Raw genomic sequence first — 15,836 nt, 5'->3', positions numbered from 1 at the left:
GCTGTATATGCCACGTGAGTTTCTGTACACAGGGGCTACTTTGGGTGTAGTGTGAGTAGTAATTTCGTCTAGTCTGTTATAAATTAGATGGTCTTGACTCTGGTATCCTGGGCCTGTACTCTAGTTCTTGTGAGGAGAGTCCAGGCTTTGTGTCACTTGGGTATGTCTCCATTCTAGTTTCTCTTGTATAAAGACAGGCTTGTTGCTGTGGACCTCGGCTACCACTCGACATTTATTCAGGAAGGACACACTTAGAACTGTGAGCCCAGCCTCTGTTAGGAAAATACAGAAGAAATGCTGTAGGCTGAGGTCTCAGCTCTATCTCCTGGAAATAATGGAAGAAATTGGGACTGCAAACCAAGGTCAGCACTCTGGTTTCTGAATAGAAATCCAGACAGGAGACAAGGTCCTATGTCTCGAGTTAAGATTCTCTTACCTGAGGACAGGATTGCCCTGTGGGGTAAGGTCTCCTATCTACTAGTTTTCAGGGATAACAGGCTTAGTGCCATGGGTGCTAGTCTCAATTGTACTTATTGTTAGGAAAAAAACAGACTTTGTGTTTGGGCCCGTGTCACCACTCCACATCCTTTCAAGGGATGACTCTGTTGTTGGTACAAACTCAGGCCTCAATTTTTCCTTTTGGTAAGGGAAGACAGCTTTGTTTGTGGGTCATACATTCCACATGAGTTTCTGTTCACAGGGTCTTCCTTGGGTAGTATAAATAGTTGTTTCATCTAGTCCATTATAAACTAGACTGTCTTGAAATTGGGAGCCTGACACTGCACTCTAGTTCCTGTATATAGAGTCCAGGCTTTGTGTCACAAGCCTAAGTCTCCATTCTAGTTTCACTTGTATAAAGACAGGCTTGCTGCTGTGGTCCTCGGATACTGGGTGTCATTCCTTCAATAGGATAGGCTTTGATCCGTGGGCCCATCCACCCCTTCACTCTCTGTTAGGTAAAGACAGAAGAAATACTGTAGGCCAAGGTCTCAGCTCTACCTCTTAGAATACGTGAAGGGATTGGAACTGCAAGCCAAAGTCACCACTCTGCTCTTAACCAAAAGCCCAGGCTTGGATCCAAGATTCTAGATCTCTAAGAAAGATATTCTTACCAGAGGAAAGGCTGGCCTTGCAGTATATGGCTCCAATCTATTAATTTTCAATGAGGACAAGCTTGATGTCTTTAGACCAGGGCTACGTTGTATTAGTGTTAGGAAGAGACTGGGTTTGTGTCATGGTCTCGGGTCTCCTATCTACATCATTTGAAAGGAGGACAGTACTGTTATCATGAACAGAGGTCCCTTTTCTTTTCTGGAAGAGCAGAGAGCTTTGATCTGTGGGCCATGCACTGCACATTAGATTCTGTCACAGGGTCTAGGATGTTTGTAGTGTGAGTAGGTCTTTAGCCTAGTCTGTTCTAAATCAGACAGTGTGAATCTCGGGAGCATGGCCCATGGAATTCACGACAGGATCATGTGACTGCCCTGTAGGAATCACATGCCTATAAAGACACTGGCCTGTATACAACAAGAGAGATCATGTGGCAGATGGAGGTGACGTAGTGCTCCCTTTGGAATGACGAGTGTATATCACTTGATTAAATTCACATAAACACTGAGAAAACATTAGTCTTTGTGTAACAGAAGTTGGATGAGACAGCCTTCTTACTGACCTCCAATAGAATGTCATGTCCACATTACAAAACTTACTTGAGGTTAATGGTATATGCTGCCAATGATCACATTTCACCACAGGTGTTTTCTGTTGTTAGGAAAACTGCTGAAATCAGTGGAGGTGGTGAGCACACATTGGCCACCTTGATAATTGAAGGCTGAATGTGCTGTGAGGAAACAACTAGATAGATATGGAAACCACAGCTGCCATTTTCTTGTATTGTAGGAAAAATGCTGAAGTATTGTGAGGATAACTCTTCATGGCAGAAAGAATGGCTGCTTCAGAATTCCTGTATAGCAAGCCTCAGACTACAAATTCTGAGTGGGACTGGCTTAACGACCATGGAAAGAAGGCTGATTTATTGACATTGATGCAGTTTCTTCAACATATTCTGAAAACCCTTGGTTTAGGCCAGCAGATGAAAATGAGTTGGATGTCACCTCTTATAGCAACTCTTATAGCAAGAACAAGGGAATCTCTTGATATTTCGTGTCTTCTACACGGGAATTACGTGACCATCAAGAGACTGACCTGAGAGCATCACGGGGAGATCATGTAACATTGGGTGATGGTGCAGTGCTCACTTTTGAGTTACCCTTCTACATTCTTGGTAAAATTTACATAAGCACAGAGAAAAGGAGAATCCGTGTATAAAAGAGCATGACCAAGACAGCCACCTCACTGCCCTTCAATCAAAAGGTCTGTGTGCATGAAAAGAATTACTTGAGCACAGCGGTGTAAGCAATGATCATTAGATAACTTGCCTGAGTTTTCATCTGTGGTCAGGAAACCATACTGAAGGCAATGGGAGCACATGTAGCACATTTACCACGTTGAAATTGGGAGGCTGAGTCTGCTTGAAGAAGCTACTTTAGAGCGGTGGAAACAGCAGCTGCTATTTTGCTGTATTGTAGCAAAAATGCTGAGTCATTGTGAGCATAACTCTTATGGGCTTCAGGTGCAACTTTCACACTATTCTTGTATGGGGACCTTAGGCCACTACTGTCTAGAGACAACTGCTTAACAGTTTATGCATCAAAGATGAAATATTGAAAATGAAGAGTATATGAGACGTGCTTTTAAAACACTTGGTTGATGATAGGATAAGAGGAACAAGGAGGAATCACCTGAAATCGTGTAACAATCACTAGGGAATCATGTGGCGGTCACCTGAATGCCTCGAGGGATTCACATGGGTGTTAAAGAAGATTCCATGAGAATCATGTGTCTACCAGGTGACTAGTCTTGTTGTTGTTGTTGATGTAGGTTTTCATTCTACTTCCTAGAATGATCCAGGCTTTTGTGTGTGGAAAATATTTTCCACTCAGTTTACCTAGAAAATGAGACTGGCTCGGTGTCGTGTTTTCAAACATCCATTCTACTAATCCTATTCCAGGCAGAGGACTGGTTCCTGCACTATGAATTTCTATTGACTTTTTATTTCTACCAAGACAATCTTACTACTATATGCCAAGTCCTCCACCTAAGGTTCCATTAAGAAAAGATAGGTTAGATTCTGTGGGCCAAGGTTTCTGCTTTCCTTCCTGGAAACAGGAACAATGCTTGGCCGTACTTCCAAGCTCCCCATTCAAGTTCCTGAAAGAAGAGTCCAGGCTTTGTGCCAAGTTTCTAAGTGCCCACACTACCTTCTTTTCCCAGGGGAAAGGCTTGGTGCTGTAGGTTACTGTTACCTTTCAATAATTGGCAAAAGGGAAAATTGTGACCTGGGACCAGGTTGTGCTGAATGGTTATACACAAGGTTGGTGCCTTGTGTATGGTTATACACATGGTTGGTGCCATCAGCCCAAATTTCTATCATAAATGCTTTAAATGGAGGAGAGTTTTGGTGCTGTGAACCGAGTCCTCTGTTTTTTCTCCTCGTAGGAGATGACAGCTTGGTTCTGTGGACCAAAGTCTCCCTTAGAGTTTCTGCAAGCAGGAGTAGGCTGGGGGTTGTGGGTCCAGCTCTTCATTCTAGACATTGTTACCAATTGGATGGTCTTGACCTTATGGGCCTGGGGTTCCTTTTAGGAGGTCCAGGCTTGGTGCCGATTTTCACAGTGTCCATTCTACTTTCTCTTCCAAAAAAGTTTGTTGCTGAAGCCTAGGACTCCAGCTGACCTTCCTTCAGATAGGACAGTCTTAGGTCATGAGCCCAGGCCATCCCTTCGGTCTCTGTTAGAAATAGACAGAAGAAATGCTGTGGGCCAATTTCTCAGCTCTACTACCTGAAATAAGGGAAAGGATTGGAACTACAAAACAAGGTCAGCACTCTGGTTTCTGAATAGAAATCCAGGCAGTAGACAATGTCCTAGGTCTCAAGTTAAGATTCTCTGAACAGAGAACAGGTTTGCCTTGTGGAGTAAGGTCTCTTATCTACTAGTTTTCAGAGAAGACAGGCTTCGTGCCATGGGTCTCAGTCACCCTGTACTTATTGTTAGGAAAAGACAGGTTTTGTGCCTTGTGCCCATGTCAGCACTCAACATCCTTTCAGTGTTGCTGGTAGGAATGGAGGCCTCCATACTTTGATTTGTTTAGAAAAGGCAGTTTTGCGTGTGAGCCATACACTTCACATGAGTTTCCATTCACAGGGGCTACCTTGGGTGTAGTGTGTGTAGTTGTTTCACCTAGTCTGCTATAAATTAGACGGTCTTGATAGTTGGAGCATGGGCCTACACCCTAGTTCCTATGAGGAGGGTCTAGGCTAGTGTCACAGGCCTAAGTCTCCATTCTAGTTTTCCTTGCATAAAGACAGGCTTGTTGCTGTTGACCTAGGTCACCACTCGATATCGTTCAGGGAGGATAGGCTTAGAACCAAGGACCTAGGCCACCCCTTCAGTCTCTGTGAGCAAAAGACAAAAGAAATGCTATGTGCTGAGGTCTCGGCTCTACCTCCTGGAAAAGGTGAAGAAATTGGAACTGCAAGTCAAAGTCTCCATTCTCACTCCTAACAGAAAGTCCAGGCCTGGAGCCAATATTCTAGTTCTCCAGGAAAGATGTATTTACCAGAAAAAGGCTGAACTTGTGGTTTAAGGTCTCCAATCTACTAATTTTCAACGAGGATAGGCTTGGTGACTTTAGACCAGGGCTACGTTATATTAGTGCTAAGAAGAGACTGGCTTTGTGTTATGATCCCGGGTATCCAGTTTACATCATTTGATGGGAAGACAGAATTATTACCATGAATAGATGTCTCATTTCTTTTCTGTAAGAGTAGACACTTTGATCTATGGACCATGCACTGCACTTTAGTTTCTGTCACAGGGTCTAGATTTTTGTAGTGTGCATAGGCCTATAGCACAGCCTGTTCAAAATTAGACTTTATTAACCTTGGGAGCATCGCTCCACTACAGTCATGACAGGATCACATGACCACCCAGTGGGAATCAAGTGCCCATCAGAGACTGGACTGCATGAAACACAGGAAGATCATGTGACAGATGGGGATGATGTAGAGAACCTTTTGGAATGACGAGTGTATATCACTTGATAAAATTCACATAAATTTTGAGAAAACATTAGTCTGAGTGTAACAGAAGGTGGTCAAGACAGCCTCCTAACTGACCTCCAATGGAATGTCACGTCCACATTACAAAGCTTACTTGAGGTCAATGGTATAAGCCACCAGACAATGATGGTTAATTCACCTCAGGTTTTATTTGTTGTCAGGAAACCTGCATTATGGCAGTGGAGGCAGTGGTTGCACATCGGCCACATTGAAAATTGGAGGCTGAATGTGCTGTGAGGACACGACTGGATAGCTGTGGAAACAACAGCCGCCATTTTGATGTATCATAAGAAAAATGCTGAGTCATTGTGAAGATACTACTTCATGGTGGAAAGAACTGGTGCCTCAGAATTCTTCTATAGCCAAACTCAGACTACTAATTCTGAGACGACCTGGCTTAATGACCATAGAAAGAAAGCTGAGATATTGACATTGAGGTAGTTCCTTCAATGTCTTCTGAAATCCCTTGGTTTAGGAAGGCAGAGAAAAATGAGGTGGAAGTTACCTTAAAAACTCTTAGTAAGAACTATTGAATCTCGCAGCATTTACGAGGCAGCCCCGCGTGAATCACATGACCATCAAGAGACTGCCTGTGGGCATCACAGAGAGATCACGTGATATTGGGGTGATGTTATGACGCTCACTTCTGAATTACACTTCTACATAGTTGGTCAAATTCACATAAACACTGAGAATAAAAGAGTCTGTGTAACAGAGCGTTGCCGAGACAGCCACCTCACTGCCCTTCAATCATAAAATCATGTCTGCATGAGAAAACTTGGTAGAAGACAGTGGTGTAGGCTATCAGACAATGATCGTTAGTTAACTGGCCTGAAGTTTTGTCTGTGGGCAGGCAACATGCTTTAAGGCAATGGGAGCAGCTGTCGCACATTAACTATGTTGAAATCTACAAGCTGATTCTTCTGTGAGGAAGATACTTTAAAGAGGTGGAAAAAGCAGCTGCAATTTTGCTGTATTGTAGACAGTCATGCATTTCCACTTGCCTGGATATTCACATGCCTGCATCTCTATCTCTCTCTCGGTCTCTGTCTCTGCCTCTGTCTCTGTCTCCCTCTCACACACAAAAATGCACACGATCATAAAGTGGTACCAATCATTCCCAGCATGACGCTTATTTGAACTCATTTCCTCTTGACATTTAAGTACGTGGCACAGCTCCACAACTCCCACAGCAGGAAGGGCCAGTGAGGCAGGCCATGGCTGTCCCTGTTTGACCCAGACACAGAAAGACACCCAAAGTCATGCTAGCATCCCAGCCAAGCTCTTGAGGTCACCTAGTTTTGCACTTCAGGGCTGTTGCAGGCCTTGGCCTTCTGCACTCTCCTCAGCCCTCTGGCATGCCTTGCTGAAGGATGAAAGGGAGTATGTCTGGCGGCATGGGTTGGGGGGCAAAGACATGTGGTCTCGCTTTCTGAGCCACTTGACAGGCTATATGAGATATCACCAAACTCCATATCCCTGGAATCGAGTCCCTGGCCACCTCGCCCTGGCTGGGCCATGGGCATGAAGGCAGGCCTGCTCCCATAAGCTGGGCACTTTCCTGGGTCCCACAACCCTTCTGTGGGGAGAGGGTTCAGAGTGTCTAGGATGAGGCTGTGGGATGGGAAAAACCAGCCAGAAGTGGACTGTGAAATAGGTGGAATGTAGAATATAGGATCAGTTGTCGGGGTCATGAAGATGGTACAATAGGTAACCTGAGGAATGTAGAACTGCCTGCAAGAGTCAAAGAAACCTGAAGGAAAAGGGAAATGGCCAGCTTGGAAATTCACATGACATGGACTAGAACAGGCCGTGAAAGTGGAAGCTGAGAGAAGAAGGCCAATGGAATAAAGAAGTCAGAGGAAAGAAGAGGGCTTTAGGGTGATGGTTAGACACAGCAAAAGGCTGGCGGAGGGGAGAGTCCATGACCTGGCCGGCATCAAGCGCATGCACAACAGCTGTGATTGATTGCTAGCTAGTCCTCCCTCCTAGGAACATTAATTGGGCAATTCACCTGAGCCAGGTCAGTGCAAAGGCTAAATTGATGTCAAATGGCCCCTGCCTAGCCAGAGATCCCCTCTGAGCGTTCACCTGCCCAGAGCCTGGCCACTTCTAGATTGCAGAAGTGCAACCGAAATCAGGGCAGGGAGAAAGAATAACCTCCAGTGGGGAAGATGCCGAGCTGAAAGAGTGACTCCCGGTCCCTTGTTTGTCAGCCCAGAGACTCGGAGTGAAAGCATGAATATTGGTGAACTGGACAGTCAGGGCAAGGTGGGAACAGGAACACAAATGGCCGGCTACCCCACAGGTCCCCTGCAAGATGCTGATTGCCCAGGTGGCAGTAGAGCAGTGACTCCTAGATCCCCAATGCTGAGACATTTGTTGGCCTGGCCCCCAGGGTGAAAAAGAGCACCCAGCCAGCTCTTGGGCTGGGCCTGCACTGAGACATGTTTTCTTCCTCTCTTCTGACACTGAAGGCAGAAGGCCAGTGATAACACCCCAGACGGAGCCATGAGCAGAGGGCTTCATTCAATAGCCAAGGTTGCATTTGTATGTCCTGAACTTCAAAGGAGTGCTCAGTATTTCTACATGCGGCTGAGACTCCATCAATAGCACATTCTGTATTGGCCCCACTACTGAGTTGCACCACCTCTTCCCCAGCCTCAGCCCATGCCAGATGAGAGGAACAAGGTGTGCACTCTCTACTGGCCCCAGTGGTCTTGGAGACCTCATGAGAGCCAAGACTCAGGACTTCTGCCTGGCCTCCTGTAGAGGGCCAGCCCACTGGGAAGCCAGCCTCACCTGTCTTGCATTGAACTCTTTCTCCATTCAAGTCATGTCTGAATCTGCAATCTCTTGGTCCGAATGCCAAAGGCTGATTCCTTTGGCCCACTGGCTTGTGCGGCCGCCATTCCTTAGTCCGAAAACAGCTGGTTGCCAAACAGCCCTTGGGAATTTCGGGGCTGCCTTTTCCTGGAACTCCAGCCTCTGCCATTTACCGGCTGAACAACTCACCTAAACATGCTATGACCCTGGCCCTTTCAACCGGTCCCCCAGCCTGCCACGTTCAGGGAACTAGGTCACTGAAAGAAACAGGGCCTTTCTGCTTTCACTCCCATGTGGACCTGGAACAGAGGGCATGACGTAAAGAAGCAAAATAAACCAAAGCAAATTCTGAGGCTCAGACAACAGACCAGGGCCAATCAGAGCTTCAGGGTCGCGGGAGGACAACCACATGTGTAAAGAGGGTCAGCACCAGGGTGACGGTTGGAGCATACCATGGACTCAATGGTTGTTGGCTAATGAGTTAGCATACCTGACATTTTCCTAAGGTTCTAAAGCCACGTCTTTCAGCTAGGTTTTATCTGGTCAAAATGACAGACTGCAGTAGGCTTTGGGGTGCCAACCCTGAGTCGGGCTTTCTGGTGACAACAGAACTGTGGACAAACTGGATCATTTTGTGGACTTGGCGGGATGATTTTCCAATGAGTCACAGAGATGGTGGCAAAGGACATGGGCGGAAGGTGAGAGGAAGTTGAAAATGACTGGCGGACCAGATTAGGACCATTTCATGGGAACACGTTGAGCACATAAATCTCCTGATTGGAAAAGGACTCTCAGTGAGAAGTCAGCTTCTCAAAGGCCAGCAGTGTGACAGTGTCATACTTTCTGGATGCAGTAGCCCAGAATGGAGACATGAAAACAAAGTTGTAACTCTATGCTCCATTTCTCAGTATTTGACCAACAAATGAAGCTTTGTGGGAAAATCAACATTCTTGTCAAGGCCAGAGGGTGCTTTTGAGGTACCTGACTCCTAGGAGTCAGGTGAAAATATAGCTCCCAGGGCCTAGGCAGTTCCCAAGACTTGGATATTCCTGCCCTGTCAGGGTTTGTGCCTCTGTCTGAAACTCTGCTCTGATTCCTCTGAGTATTAGATGAGAATGGGGGTAGGGGAGAGCGAAAGGGGCCTAGGAAATTGACTGTGTGGTGATGGGTGATACAGAGCCTTCCTGCTCACATAGTCCAAAGTAAAGCTTTCTGGACTTCAAGCTAACATTTGGCTATTTGATTACAATTAATTGCTTTCTCCATTTTCCAGAGAAGTCTAATCATCTTCTTCATAAAAGTAAAAGAAAAAGAAAGTGAAAAATAAGGCAGACTGTAAGTGAGAGTTATGAGATGTAAACTAGTTTTGTGGAAGCTATCAAAAGACTTGAGAGGTGGCATTTACTATTTGGCAAAACATTTTCTAATGTGTCTCTCCTACCTTGACAGAGAAACAAAATCCATTGTTCTTTTAATAAAATTAAAAACATTTAAACATTGAAATACTGATGCTTGCTTGCTGGTATATAGTGACAGACCTGTCATTATACTTTCTAAAATTATAATAAACATCATAGTAAATACTTTACTATTCACTAAAGAAGAAAAATCTATTAGGTTTCCAGCTAACTTTTGGTAACAGATCATTAGGTTAGCTTACCAAAGCAAAAGTAGGAATACAACAGATTATCAAACCTTCGTTTTTCATACATAATTATTATGTCTGTTTTCATATTTAAGAACTTCCTTTCTGCTAATGGTTCTTTGAAAAACAAACAAATAAGTTGGTAGAATTCGTCAAGAATTTTACAAAGACTACCTTAAATATTAAGTGACCTAATTTATCTTGTCAAGACTAGAACAGAAATTTCTGACATTATTTTTCTTGTTTATAATTGATAATATTGGGATATTTTATATGTGTAGGAAAAGGATTTGATTTTCATCTTTTCTTAAATCTTGTGAACTAAAGTTGCTTCCTGATGGTCTGGCTTCAAGTAATTTTCAGGGTAGGAGGAATCTCATAATGGGAAAGCTACTTCCCCAGATATGTTTACTTATATAATGGCCAGATTTACAGTAATTCTTAAGATAAGTATGCACTTGATTCTCTTTGTTTCCTACAGCAGTTGTCATTGTTGCAACAGACTCATTTTGTTTAATTTCATGACCTCTTCTAACCAATCTTTACTTGAGCTATTTTATTAGGTTAAATAGAGGATCAAGACATTATTTGCTTTATCTGTCATTAAATGAACATCTACATTTTCCAGGACACACTGAGTTCCTCTTAAAACTTTTGAAATATACTATCTCTTCAGACTGTGTAATATTTATTTATATAATTGTAAATAACATTCACATTATTTAGAAGCACACACACAATGCACAATTTCAGAATTGTAACAAATAATCATATTAATGCATCATTCCTGTTTTATTTTGTTCTTTCACTTTTTCTTTATAACAAATAAGGAAATAAATTTCTTAAGAAGTTAATGGCATTTTCTCTCTTTTGTTATTGAAACACACCTTCTTTCTCAAAATTATCTCCAGGTGGCTTTAATTTTTTTTTGCAATGAATTAAGTTCAAGTATTTTCTTCTCTCTCCCATAAATAAACATTAATTTCAAATTATTACCATTCAGGAAAATAAGAAGTTTCTCTATATCTATATTCAATTGTATATCTTAATTTAAACCATTTTCCTCAATTTAATTTTTAGTGGAATTAGAGAAAAATAGTTTAATCTTACTCACCAAAATTCTGCTCTTAGACTCGTATCATTTAATGGATGAAATATACCATGAAGATCATTTAGTCAGCATAATAATATTATAGATGATTGATGATTTATCTAATATTTTTGCCACCATGTCAAATGGTCTCTTTTAAAAATTTACAGTTGTGAGGAATTCACCCCTTAATGTTTGGATAGCTGTGAAAGTTGGACAGTCAGTTCTTACGCTGAGATTATTATGACTATATTTATTCTCTTATATTATTTTCTATACCCTTTTCTCTGAGTCTTCATCAATTTTAGCAATTGCTCCCTCTTTTATGTTGTATGATTGTGTAGTAGAGGAAAAGGAATTTCCCCGTATCCCTCTGAGTTCTTAGCTGAGACTTTGTAATAAAAAAAAAAAACAGATTAACAAGAGAAAAACAAACACAAGTTTGTTAACACGTATACTTGACGTATACATAGGAAATACCTAGGAAAAATGAGGAACATGAAGAGGTGGCTTTAGAATTCAGGATTAAATATTATCTTAATAGGGAAAGGGAGGGGAGGTATAAGTCTCTTCTTAGAGTAAATAGCTTTTTGTAAAGATAAATGTTTTCTTAGAAGAGTAGATGGGAGATATGATAGATTATGACATACTTTGTCTGGGTGTCATGTACACTTCTAGTCTGTTCTTCTGTGATAATAATCAATCCTTGCCTGTTGATGAAGATCCCAGAGAGAGAGGGTCTATGGCAATTGAGTTTCATTTGGAGGATCTGTCTTTAGGTAGATAAGGGGAGTTCAGAGAAAACTTCTCCCTGAATTCTCTGTTTTCTAAGTGCCTAAAGCTCAAAGTAATCAATATACTAAAGTTGTGTATTTTGAGGGGGCACATCCTATTTATACTGCTGTAATTCAGAGTAGTATATTCTGCTAGTCTTCAACTGAAATTGAGCTAAACATTTTGGTTAAGACAGATATGACAAATAATGCTTTCCTATTTATTATTAGAAGGTATCTTGGTAAAGATTTGGCTTGGGGGGAAAGAGAACGTTTGTGTATTTTGTAGTGTCTGCCACTGATGTGGAAGAAAAGAGTGATATCAACCATGTAGTAGCAGACCTGAGAGAAATATTAATTGGAGTTTCTCATACTAGTTTAAAATATCTTATTTTGTATGGTGCTCTTCTACATTGTAATCATATTTAAATAATGGTATACTATAACCCTCAAAGTTTTCTTATTCATTTGTTATCTCCACATAAATGCATATGTATTAAATCTATTTAATTTCTTTATTTTTATTATAATATTTTAATATATGTTAATACCTACATTAATATATATTAATGTTCTATATTAATATCTTTTAAATTTCATCTTTATTTCCCCAGAACTCTTCTTGTAAATGTTTATGACTACTTTGAATTTAATTTATATATTTCAAAATACTAATATTACTTTTTAACTTTAATCTCTTAATGTCCTGTGTTAGTTCAGGCCTCTCCTCTAACAATTAGATATCAAAGTGAGATTTAACAAATAAATATTTTGTTAGGTGATATTTCTGTGTGAGTGATATGATAAGGAAGCAGGGTAAACCTTCAAACCACATGCAGTCTGACTCCAAGTGAAAAAGGAGAACAATCCTAGCCTGAAGTGTCTTTGAAGTGATTACTCTGTCATTTAAGTGAGATTCTGCATGATGACCAGGGCGTCCTCAATTCATAGTGAGATGTCAGATAAGTCTTGTGTCTCCCAGGAAGATACCTGCCTTAGCATCTCTGCTTTTCTCATTTATTATCTGTAAGCAGCCCTTAAGAAGCATGATTTTTACATAAACACAGTGGTGGACTTCAGAGGACAGCAACAGGGACCTTGGTCAATGTGCTTCCTATAGTTGGAGATCTGTGAGGCATAGTTGCATTGCTAACATAAGTGCATATCTGATAAGAAGTTTTCAGTCAATTATCCATTTAGATCTTTTGGAAAAGAGTTGTACTGTCATAATCAGAAAATACATTTTATATATCTTTCATTTAATCCAAACAGAAATATCAAAATTCTAATAGTAATTCAAACACATAATATTACTTTAAAATAAAGGGATTCTTTGTAGGTTGAGTTAGCATTTTGAAAAACGAAGTTTGCCCTACATCTCAGGATGATGGACTAAGACTTACACACACTGAGATTCACTTGTCATCTGTTTTAGAGGCAAATATCATGGAAAGGTCAATACATCTGGAATAGATCAGAGTCTAAAGGCAAATATTGATTTTGAATGGGAAATTCAGTATCTTTCATAATTTACCAAAATTTTTATTAAAGACAGTTGTTTACAACTTTTCTAAACAAATGTGCTAGCAATATAGACATACATTTAGTATTTATTTAAAATGGAAGTATATCAAAATCGATTATTAAATTTTGCATATGTAATGCCACATTTATGTTCATTATTAAGGATTCATATATTTAGAAAATGCATTTTCTATAACAAAGTGAGCACACTTTGGAAATGATGGAAAAAGCAGTGTCTCCATATTTGATCCATTATTAATTTTCTTTTCTGGTTCAGCTGCACAGGGGGCACCAGAGTCTTACAGGGGGACAGTGAGTTATTGGAGTGAGGGCCCAGGCGAGACTCATTCTGTATAGAAGTGCTGGTGGTATCCATTGTTCCTATGTTGCGCCTTCTCTCCTCCCAGGGTGTGGACTCAGTGCTGCCATAGCGGAGACATCACCAAACTGGATAACAGAGGTTGCTTCGCACAGAGGATTCCCTGAAACTCTGCCTCTCCGAACTTGAGGCCCCACCAAAGTCACATCCAGGTGTGTCCTCAGTGAGTCAGATGCCTCTTGCTGAGCAGTGCCAAGACTCACACTGGTGGCAGCTGGCCTCGGTTTCTGGTGTGGCCTTTTGAGGCAACTATAAGCACATCATCTGTGAATTCCTTGCTGAATCTTAACAGGTGACCCCTGAGGAGCACAGTCTTGGGCTAAATTTGGCCTGCAGCTCAAACCCTCTCAAGACTGTGCCACTGGACACCTACTACACAAATCCACACTAATAAGACCAAGAGACTTAGGAGCTTTGATTACTACATAGAAACAGACACAGAAAGGCAGCCAAAATGGGAAGACAAAGAAGCAGAAACCATATGAGAGAACAGGACAGAGATCCAGAAACAGCAGAGTCAATCTAACAGATGCAGAGATAGAAACACTGGTTAGAAAGATGCTCAATGAACTTATGGGAAGTGTAGATGAATCCAGTGAGAACTTCTACAAAGAGATAAAAAAATGGAAATGGAAATTATAAAAGGGAACCAATCAGAAATGAAGTAAACATTACTTGAAATTAGAGGTATGTTAAATGGAATAAACAAAGTGAATAAAGACCTACATAGAGGATGGGAAAGCCAAGGACACTCAATAAGAATGACAAGAAAAAAGAAGCTGAGACTATAATAATAATTTAAGGAGCTATGGGACACTATTAAAGGTAAAAATATCCATGTCATAGGGGCATCTGAAGGAAAAGAAGATGATGAAGAGCTATTTGAAGAAATAATGAAGGAAAACTTCCCTAACCTGGTGAAGGAAATTGACATAAATCCCCAGGGAGCTCAAAGAGTCCTCAAAACCAGGAACCCAATGAGGCCCATCTCATCATAATGAAAATGACAAAGGTTTAATACAAAGAATCTTAACAGTAGCAAGAGAAAAGCAGTTACTTACATACAAGGGAGCACATATAAGACAGCAGATTTCTCAAAAGGAATTGAAACAAAAGGACAAAAGAGTTTGAAACAAAATATTTGATGTGATGAAAACCCAGGATCTACAACTAAGAATACTTAATCTGGCAAAATTTCGAGTTGAGGGACAGATAAAAAGCTTCCCAGACAAAAATAATCTAAAGAAATTTATCATCACTAAGTCAGTATTACAGGAAATGTTGAGGGACTTCTATAGGAAGAATAAACATGTATCAAAAACAGCAATAAAGAATGGTAATAACTACATTCCTATCAACAAGTACCTCAAATGGAAAAGAATTAAGTGCTCCAACCAAGAGATAGAGGGCTGAATGGATAAGAAAACAAGATGCCTACATATGCTGCCTACAAGAGACTCACTTGAGATTAAAAGACACACACAGCCTAAAAGGAAGGGTATGTAAAAAGATATTGCCAACTCTTTTAGAATCTAGAAGACCCAAGAAAGCCCAATTTAATTTAACCATTAGTAGACTAGAGGCTCAAAAAAAGCATGAAGTGGGAAAAAGGATCTGAAACATTTACCTCTTACTCTGGTGGCCACTCTATCAATCAGCATTTTTAGAAAGAAGAAGAGGAAAGGAGAAAGAGCCAGAGCAAGTGTACACACACATGAATGCCAGTGGAAGAGGAAAAAGAGTATAATGGGAGTAAAAGGCAGAAAAGGCATTATGAAATTTCTCATCAGAATTCAATTGACAATCATTAAAATCCTTTACTTCAAATCTCACTTACTGATCTAGCGTTGAAGGCTGCACAGGTACAATCAAAACATTTGAAAAAATTCAGATTATACACAGTGTATCTTTGGAATTAAAGGAATTAAGTTGTCTTTCATCATTAAGCATCACTTGCATAATTAAATTGTTTTAAAATAGCAGACTAGTTATTAGAGTTTTTAAAATCTTTATACTGAAGGCAATTATATTTATTAAAAATTCTAAGAAGTCAAAATGTTAGGGTCAGCCTAATTTACATTATTTAAACTCTCTTATTAAAATAAAAATAAATGTAAAATTCATTGAAAACTGTATTTGTCATTTTCTCTGAAACAAAAGAGTAGTTAAATTTCAAAAGAAACTTTTGGTAAATATTTAGGTTGTTGAACTTAGTACTTTTTACAAAATAGGTCTGATTTCCAGGAATAGAAATATATTTAGTGCTCATATGTGAATGTAATACAACTAGCTCTCATTACTGTAATTTGAATGTAAATCTAAGGATTATCACAGTTTACCTAATGCACATGCAGGCTTGTATGTGCTCTATTATGCATGTAGAAGTGAGACAGAATAGTGAATTCATGAATTGTCCT

This window comes from Pteropus alecto, unplaced genomic scaffold (genome assembly GCF_000325575.1).
Source record: "Pteropus alecto unplaced genomic scaffold, ASM32557v1 scaffold86, whole genome shotgun sequence".
Classification (NCBI taxonomy): domain Eukaryota; kingdom Metazoa; phylum Chordata; class Mammalia; order Chiroptera; family Pteropodidae; genus Pteropus; species Pteropus alecto.
Note: the sequence above shows the minus strand (reverse complement) of the source record.